The sequence below is a fragment of the Hevea brasiliensis genome, chromosome 12, assembly GCF_030052815.1.
Source record: "Hevea brasiliensis isolate MT/VB/25A 57/8 chromosome 12, ASM3005281v1, whole genome shotgun sequence".
In the NCBI taxonomy this organism is placed as follows: Eukaryota; Viridiplantae; Streptophyta; class Magnoliopsida; order Malpighiales; family Euphorbiaceae; genus Hevea; species Hevea brasiliensis.
In genome coordinates, this window is record NC_079504.1 from 13010907 (window position 1) to 13018445 (window position 7539).

The following is a 7539-nucleotide window of genomic DNA, read 5'->3' on the forward strand; positions in this document are numbered from 1 at the left end:
AAATGACCTTTGGCTTAGGGGGGCAACAGTCACAAGGGAATTAGTATCTACAGTATAGGTTCCTCAGATAGCTTTACCAGTCTCTCATATGGTAGTACCTGTAACTCTAGTTATAATGCTACCAATAGCTTCTCAGGGGACTCATGTTCCTCAAGTGACTCCATGCTTGGGGGGTTAATCATAGTATCGGAGGAACAGTGCTCCTACGATCCGTGCTCCTCATGTAACAATTCCTACTGCTTTAGTCCTTCAAGTGGCGGTTATAATAACACGATTCTCTAAGTCCAAATCCATCACATCTTGTAGGAAGTTGATGGAATAACACCAAGCATAAAACACCTAAGGCCATCCACGGCCTCTTCTAAGCTGACCCATGGCCTCAAATATCCGATCCCATGGCTTTTCTTAGGCACACCTATAATATTGTAAAAACAAAGCTGACATAACGGCTAGCATATTAGCATTTATTCACATGTAATCAAGTAGACAAAAGGTAACAAGTAGGCCTTTTGGCCACTGTCATTTGCAAATGAAAGCCAAAACATGACTTATTGTTCAACAAATATCTAATTATTTACATGTGTTCTAAACTTATTACATCAAAATATATGACTACAACATGTAGAAAATGCTTGGATGAAGCTTAAAGTCAATTAGTAGCTCTGGAACAAGGCTACATAGATAGCTTCCTAGTATTTCCAAAGGAGAAAGGTGGTACCGGCACATGATAGGGGAAGTGCTCATATCCTCCACGTAAAGATTGCAGTACCTAGTCAAGGGAAAGTTTTGATGGAGTCTCCCTGCACCAAGAAGGTTCGACATAGGTTCAATATAGAGAACTACCTCTAGTTACTATAAAAAAAGGGTTGATGCTGGACATTAAGAAGCTTGATTATAAAAAGACCTTTAGTACGTAAGAAGCACTAAAGCCCTGGTACAAAGGTGCCTAGAGGAGCTATGACCAGGGGAAGGGCCACACTAATATTGATAGTAGGTGTCGCAACAGGTGTCGTACTGGGTGCCACAGCAGGTGCTATACCAAGTGCTGCAACAGATGTTGTGGTAGCACAATACCAAGTACAATACCAAATAAGATAGCAGGTGTTGTGTCAGGTGCGATGAACGATGCTTTCACAATACAAAATCTAGAGATAAACGCAACATGAACAGAGTATCCATTACATCCCAAGCATACAAATAAACCTTAAAGCACACAAAGATACCAAATTCATTCTCAAAATAGCAAAATTCAAGGTACCTACTATTTCTTTTGAATTTTCTTAAATTCCTTTAAATTCTCAACAAATTGACAATGGCCAAACAAGACCCAATACTTATTTTGCCAAGAAATGTTTATTAAACCAAGAAATAGCTAAAATGATATGAGATTAAAGAAAAAGTAGTAGAGTATCTAAATGGCATTGGGCAACACCGAAAAGAGCGAAAACTCGCGTGAAAGGCTAGGTGACTAGCAAAGGAGGCCTTTAGGCCTTCGAATTGATCAATGGTGATGGGTTTCAGTTAAAGGAATGGCACACCTCGAAGTAATGGCACACCAAAGGTAGAGAAGCAAACTAAAGAAAAAGGAAAAAAAAGATGGAAAATTATGTATTAAAAAGATGAAGAAAATGTGTAGAGATTTTAGAGAAAGAAAAATTGAGTAGAAATTTTATGAAGAGAGTTTTATAGTATAAGAGTTTTATGGAAAAATGGCATAGAAAGATAAAAAGTGGCTTTGATGATCGTGGAAATGATGATATAATGGATAAGGGTGAAATATTCTTATCTTTATTAAAAGTGGAAATTTTGGAGCAAGTGTCTCCATTTTTAAATTCAATTTTCTTATCAAGAATTGAAGCAGGTGCGCTGGATAACAATTTGGGCATCAACTTGGACGCATGAGGTAGGAAAGCTACTACCCAGGGAAGTTGAGCAGTGCAGGGGAGTTCAAGAAAAAGTCTAAAAAAATAAAATTTATGTGTGGGAGCATTGTTTACGCCAAAAGAGTACATTTTTGTGTTTAGCCCTATGATTAATTAAATTAGTTTTTTTATAAAATTAATTTAATTAATTATGTTGTATTAATTTAATTAAGAGGTCTAAAATAAATATCTAGATATTATTTTGGTGGCTATTAAAAATTAATTAAGTAGTGGAATGGAGAAGTTAATTGTTATAGGGAAGTTATAAACAGTTGCACGAGAAGTTACAGGAATTACAGGACATATAAAATGTGACGGTGCTAGTTTTGGAATCTTTACAGGATCAGCCGGGTGCTACTATAAATGTATTTTGCTGCGCAACATTCAAGCCTCCAATCACTCAATCAATTAATAACAATAAACTCTAGTACTTTATTTATCTTTAATTTTATCTGTCATTTTATTTTTCAATCTTTACATTTATTTTTCTAAGTCTTATACTTAAATTTCTAGCTATCAATATAATTTTCTATTGCTTTAATTATTCATTTAAAGTAAGATTTTGACAAAGTTACGTTCAGTCTATTCAGGTTCCCATAATCATTTGAGAGAAGTTAGAAGAGCGCATAGCTGATATACTTATTATCTGGCACACCCGCAATTCCTAAGCTGTTAGCTAATCAAATTATTTTCTAAAAAAACAAGAGTAAAAAAATCAGTGATGTAAGTGAATCATGGGAAGCCTATTGAGGATGTCATATTTTTGCCTTCTAATGGAAAGATTGCCACTGCAGCTGGCAACCCTATGAAGATATGGGATTTGATTGGAAGAGGGAAGATGGTGTATTTCCTTGGAGAGTCATAACAAGACTGCTACATCCATTTTTGCGGGAAAGTAAAGGGGCAAGAGAAAGGAAAGGAGTGAATGCAGTACAGGATTATGAGTGTGGGCTTAGATGGTTAAAAGGAAGTGTTTGATTATGCCAAAATGAAGATTACTCATTCCATGAAGTTTACTGCTCCGCATATGTCAATTGGGGTTTCTTCGGATTGCATGACTAGGGCTATTAATTGGAACTTCGAATGGGATTATATTTGGTGGAAGGAAGATGAAGGAAAATGAGGAACAGAGTGGATTAGTGGATTTCCTGGGGCAAGGGAGTGTAGAGGAGCCGCAAATGCGGGTTTTGAGGCCTACCTATTTTAGGTAATTTCACAGTCAGGGAGTAAAACCAAATGTGGGTAATTATTTTTTTAACTTAATTGTCAATATATATAATATGCTTACATGGAATAACAAGTTTACTATAAAATTATTCGTGAAATTGGGTTTTTTTTTTTTGTTTTTTTTTTCTAAAATGTTGCATCTTAAAAAAATTAGCATATTGGGTAACTTTAGTTGGAGGATTAAAACGAATGGGGTGACTCTGGCTTAAGGAAAGAGGGAGGAGAAGTTAGCATACAATTATTAGAAAATAATAAAAAAAAATTGTTAAAATTAAAAAATATTAAAAAAAGTAGTTAGATTCTATTTAGAATAGTTTCCAACTATTTTAATAATTTTTTTCACTCTCTTACTTATACTCACATCCACACAACACAATTCTTGCTCCTGCATTTACACTCACAGACACCCACACAGTATAATTATTGAGCAACTAATAATGTGATGTAAAAAATATTAATAATTATATAGCATAAAAAAAATTTAAAAAGACAAATATATTATTTATATGTAAATGTTTGTTAATATTATAATAGTAAATTAATAAAATTGTTGTATTGAATGAACAATATTAAATAATTGAAAATTGTTATTATATAGCATTTATTAATTTAATAAAATATTAATCAATGATAATTGTTAATTTCCATTTAATATAAATGAATAAAAAAAGATATTAATAAATAATTGTTAAAACTATTTATATTAAATAATTTATAAAAGTAAATTAATATTTATGAAATATGAAGTTATTAATCAATGAATTAAATTGGAGAGAAAAAGTTGATAATTAAATAATAAAATATAAAAAATAAATAAATAATTACGAAAGTGAAACAAGTAGAGAAATGCAGCAATCATCGAAAATTTTAATTAATTTTTTTATTGATATTTAATTAAGGTTTTTTAGCATATAGACAAAATAAGATGAAGCCTTTTAGAAAAAAATAAAAAACCATGAAACTAGCAGAGAATGATGAGTTATGGACTTGTTGGGTCATAAGGATAATGTGAAGTGTGGAGAATGCTTCCCAACCAACACAGAGATGTTTGTTACTGGGTCTTATGATCACACCGTGAAGTTGTGGGATGTCAAGGTAGAGTACAAAATCAGTGATGTAAGTGAATCATGGGAAGCCTATTGAGGACGTAATATTTTTGCCTTCTGGTGGAAAGATTGCCACTACAAGAGGCAACCCTGTGAAGATATGGGATTTGACTGGAGGAGGGAAGATGGTGTATTTCCTTAAAGAGTCATAACAAGATTGTTACATCCATTTGTGCGGGGAAAGTAATGGGGCAAGAGAATGGAGAGGAGGGAACGCAGTGTAGGATTATGAGTGTGGGCTTGGATGGTTAACATGAAAGTGTTTGATTATGCCAAAATGAAGATTACTCATTCCATGAAGTTTACTGCTCCGCTTATGTCAATTGGGGTTTCTTCGGATTGTATGACTACGGCTATTGGAACTTCGAATGGGATTATATTTGGTGGGAGGAAGATGAAGGGAAATGAGGAACAATGCGGATTAGAGGATTTGTTGGGGCTAGGGAGTGTAGAGGAGCCGCAGAGGCGAGTTTTGAGGCCTACCTACTTTAGGTACTTTTACAAGAGTCAAGGAGAGAAACCAAATGAGGATGATTATATTATTTGGTAATGAAACCAAAGAAGGCGAAACTTCGGCTTTTTTTTTTTTTTTCCTCAAAAGGTTGCAACTTTTTAAAAAAACCTAATATTAAAGAAAAAATTCAAAATTTTATGTGTTTTTGCCATTACAATCATTTTTTTTTTGTCAATTTTATCCTAATTTGAAAGTTTAGTATTTTTTATAATCTGGTCAAAATTGAAAATTTTGGGGCACTCACATGGAGGCTAACATAAAAAAATATTTTTTTAATATATTATTACTGACATGACAAATGACGTGGTAAAAACTTTTATTTCTTACTGACGTGGTAAAAATATTATTATTTTATATATTATTGCTAACATGACATAACTTTAATAATTAAAAAAATCCAAAACTTTTTTATTTTTATCAATTATAGTTAATTCTATAAATTTGTTTCATTTATAACTAATTAACTAATTTGATCTAACTTAATAAAAAATAATATTTTATTAACTAATAAAAGTGTAAAAATGAATTTACGTTACTTAGTATAATAAAGAAATAATTTTCTGCTCTCTCTCCCCTCATATTTTTTATTTATTTAAAAATTAAAATTTATGTAAAAAATGTCAATAATAAAAATATTTATCATTTTAGCAAATAATAATAATAATAAACATAAACATAAACATAAAAATAAACATAAACATATGATTGAATGTCTATATATTATTAGATGACAATGAGAGAGAGAGAGAGAGAGAAAGAGAGAGAGAGGTGAGGGAGAGAGAGGCATAAGGATATTTTTAGAGAGAGGGGTGGATAAAGGGATATTATTTAGAGGAAGAAAAGTGAGTGGAGAGTGTATGTATTCGTATTATTGTATGCTAATGGGTATATATTCATAAATACCACAAAAAAAAGGGGAGAGAGATAGGGAATTATTTTTTTGTTACACTAAATAATATAAACATTTATTTTTTATAATTGTATTAAGTAATAAAATATTAATTTTTAATCAAATTAGATAAAAATTAATCAATTAGTTATAAATAAAATAAACTTATATAATTGGCTATAATTGACAAAAGTCAAAAAGTTTAAATTTTTTTTAATTATTAAAGTTATGTCACATCAGTAATAACATATAAAATAATAATATTTTTGTCACGTAAGTAAGAACATAAAAGTTCATGTCATGTCACCTACAAGTTAGCAATAACATATTTAAAAAATAATATTTTTGTCACATCAGCCACTACGTTAGCACCTCCAAATTCTCAATTTTGACAGAACTATAATAAATGCTAAATTTTTAAATTAGACGAAAATTGAGAAAAAAAAAAGAGAAATTTTGACTATAATTGTAAAAATGCGTAAAGTTTAGATTTTTTTTATAATATTTAACCAAAAAAATATACCATATAAGGCGACTTTAGTTGAAGATTAAAGAAAAAAATTACCATATAGGCTGACTTTAGCAAGAGGGGAGAGAGGGGAAAGCTAATATGATTAACATCCAATTATTAGAAAACGATAAAAAAAATATTGAAAAGAAAACACTATAAAAAGTAGCTAGACCAGCTTCCAACTACTTTAATAATTTCTTTACAATCTCTCACTTTCTCTCACGCTCACACAACACGTTTCTTCCACCTGCTGATCCATTCTTTAATCCTCAAGTCTCACATAGGTTGGTAAGGGAGGTCTTAGGTGTTATTTATATGGATTCATAAACTTCTACTATTTGGCTAACTTTTAAGGTGGAGTTAGGCAGATTTATATTATTTGATATCAAAGTCTGATTGTGGATCTCTAGAGGATCTCCAGTCTGATCCAACATCCATCCTCCTCCATAAAGACGTGTAGTCTAAAAGAGCCTAGAGTGATGCATTCTTGAATTTCCAAGTTCCACGTCGGTTGGTAAGAAAGGTTTTAGGTGCTATTTATACGGGTTCGCAAGCCTCCACGAGTTAACTTTTGATGTGGAGTTAGGCGAGTTCATATCACCTGCACTTACACTCATATTATTAACCTATTAATAATGTGATATGAAAAATATTCATAATTACAAAGTATAAAAAATGTTTAAAATACAATATTATTTATAAGTAAATGTTTATTGATATTATCATAGCAAATTAATAAAATTATTACAGTGAATGAATAATATTAAATAATTGAACATTGTTATTATATAGTATTTATTAATTTAATAAAATATTAAACAATGATAATTGTTATTTGGATTTCCATTTAATATAAATGAATAAAAAAAGATACTGAAATGTGTGTCGAATTTAGACAAAGATGAGCTTGGATTGTTGTTGGAATTCTTACACAAGCACTCAACTCTGCCAAGACATTGTGGGGTTGTTAATGGGATTGACAAGAAAGGTACATGAGATGCGAGATGATGATATTAGAGGTTCTGATGCATTGGAGGGTCATATTAGAACTCTCAAGCCCTTAGTTGAGGAGGAGATCAGAATACAACATTCAGATACAGGGCATAATCTCTCCATTGCTGAGGATTTCTGGAAGAAGATAAAGATAATAGCTTTCTTTGTTGTGTAAAATACTCTTTGTGATTTTTGCAATTTTGTCTCGCTAGAAAGCAATTTTACGTTTTATTCTGGAAGATTTTGAACTTTTCTGATTCTTTTCAAGGAGGTTGAATGGTGAGTTGTGGTGCCGTTGCTGGAAGCGTCGGAGGCAGCGATAGTTGGCTAGCGGTGGTGCAATGTGGACGGTGACTGTGGCAGGAGAGATGGCGGTG

The 7539-nt window shown here is 31.7% G+C and overlaps 1 long non-coding RNA gene and 1 pseudogene across 1 annotated transcript; one reads left to right on the forward strand and one right to left on the reverse strand.

Annotated features, from left to right (window-relative positions):
- Positions 1 to 523: 523 nt before the first annotated feature.
- On the reverse strand, positions 524 to 1689 carry LOC131171068 (uncharacterized). The gene is made up of 2 exons (XR_009141815.1): positions 905 to 1689; positions 524 to 800 (listed from the first exon to the last, which is right to left on the reverse strand). It is a non-coding gene; the product is annotated as an uncharacterized LOC131171068 (long non-coding RNA).
- Positions 1690 to 4130: 2441 nt separating this feature from the next.
- Positions 4131 to 4805, forward strand: LOC110661907 (protein SLOW WALKER 1-like; annotated as a pseudogene).
- The last annotated feature ends 2734 nt before the right edge of the window (positions 4806 to 7539 follow it).